Here is a 1,971-nt window from a genome sequence, read left to right as displayed (position 1 = left end):
ATTATTCCTGAGGGAAAACAAGGGATGGAAAGGATGAGATCAAAAGAGGCTTCTTCCTGGGAAGCTGAATCTGAACGGCTGAGTGACAGGATGAGAGGCCTTTAGTCTTAGTAATTTCCTAAGGTGTTTTGGACTTTGGCTTAGTTTACCAAGAGCCTATAATTTCAAGACAGTTTGCCTTTATTGATTTTTACCCTTAAGTCAGAGCCGTGACTTCCTCTGTGCATCAGGTGCGAGCCTGGGTGTATGGTTGACACGTGCCCAATCATGGCCTCACTCCACATAATGAAGAAGAGTTCAGGTGTTGAAAGCAGAGACTATAGTTTTACCACTTCCTACTACTTTTTATTTGTGCAACCTTAGGCGACTTACTTAGTTCCTCTAAACCTTGTTTTTATCATAAACCCCTGAAGTGTAGACATCACTCTCTAGCTTGAGTCACTGTACCCCAGCTTCTCACCCCACAGACACTTAGGGAAATATTGACCAGGAAGGGGAACGAGCATCTTGTTTGGGTTAAGAGTTAGGAAGCCTATGTTCCAGTCCTGATTCTGCTACTGTCTTAGGTGTGCCTTTAATCAGGTCCTTGAACCCTCATGGCCTGTCTCCTCATCTTTAAAATGAGGCAAGTAGTCTCCAGGTGCCTCCCTAGCTCTGATGCAAGATGTGTGTTTGCATGGTTTCCGTCTCTGCTCACACTGGCCAATTTCTACCACCAACTTCCCTTTCTTTTGATTTTTTCCCTTTGAAATCAGCCCTCACTTTGGGTTTCAGTTAAATTGGAAAAGGACGCATGGATTCTTCTTTTATCTGGTGACAACTAACACCTCTTGGACATTAATCTGTAAGTAAACCAGGTTTCTAGATAGAAGAAGAAGATCAATAAGCTGTGTTAAAGACATGCTAACGATCACAATTCCTTCTTACTATTCCTGAAATGTCTTAGCTTGATTCTGCTTCAGGGACTCTGTAAGTCCTGTTCCTTGAGCCTAAACTCCCTTCTCCTAGCTCTTGTCATGCCTGGCTCCTTCTCATTTTTCAGGTTTCATCTGGAGTGACTTTTCCTTAGTGACGCCTTCCCTGTCACCTCCGGGAGCCACTCTCCAGCAGAGTACCTTCTTAAAGGATAACTCTAGCAGAGTTATCCTTCTCTGAAATTATTGTGCTTCTGTGATGCTTAGTCAACATCTGCCTCCTGCTGGCAGAACTTTGCCCCATGACATCAGGGACCTTGTCTGCCTGGTTCACTTCCAAATCCCCAGCACCTGGTACAGTGCCTTGCCCTTAGTCAGAGCTCAGTTTAGGCCCTGGTCCTGTGTCCCTAACCACTACCCGACACTGCTGTCAGGAATGAGAAAAGCAAGCAGCTGCTGTGAGGGGAATGAACTAGATAACATTAGATACTGATGACATGGCCATCAATCCCATTCCCTTAAATCCTGACCCGGAGGATCCTGGCTCCCAAATCGGGCTTGCCAAATAGCTAACTGCTTTTGAGCTGTGATTTGACTTCTCTGGACCTCATATGATGCATTTTAAGAATGGATGAGTTGTGTGAGTAAAATCAATGCCTCACAAGTGTGGAGCCCTTTCCCTGTGTCAGGCACTGGCCCAGGATTTTACAGGCACTGTCTCCTGTGATGCTCACACTAGCCCTTTAAGGTAGAGTTTATGATTATCTCCATTTACAGAGCACACCTGAGACTAAGATTGAAAATCCACCTGTCTTAGTCTGTTCAAGCTGCTATGACAGAAAAAAAATCACAGACTGGGGGACTTCAACAACAGAAATCTTTTTCTCATAGTTCTGGAGGCTGGAAGTCAAAGATCAAGGTGTTGCAGGTTTGGTTTCTCTGGAGGCCTCTCTCTTTGGCTTGCAGACAGCCAGCTTCTGAGTCCTCACACGGCCTTTGCTCTGTGCTTCCCATCTCTGATGTCCTGTCCTCTTATTGTAAGGCCATCAGTCACATT

Source organism: Hippopotamus amphibius, chromosome 8, assembly GCF_030028045.1.
Source record: "Hippopotamus amphibius kiboko isolate mHipAmp2 chromosome 8, mHipAmp2.hap2, whole genome shotgun sequence".
Classification (NCBI taxonomy): Eukaryota; Metazoa; Chordata; class Mammalia; order Artiodactyla; family Hippopotamidae; genus Hippopotamus; species Hippopotamus amphibius.
The sequence above is the reverse complement of the archived record's forward strand: the minus strand, read 5'-3'. Positions refer to the sequence as shown.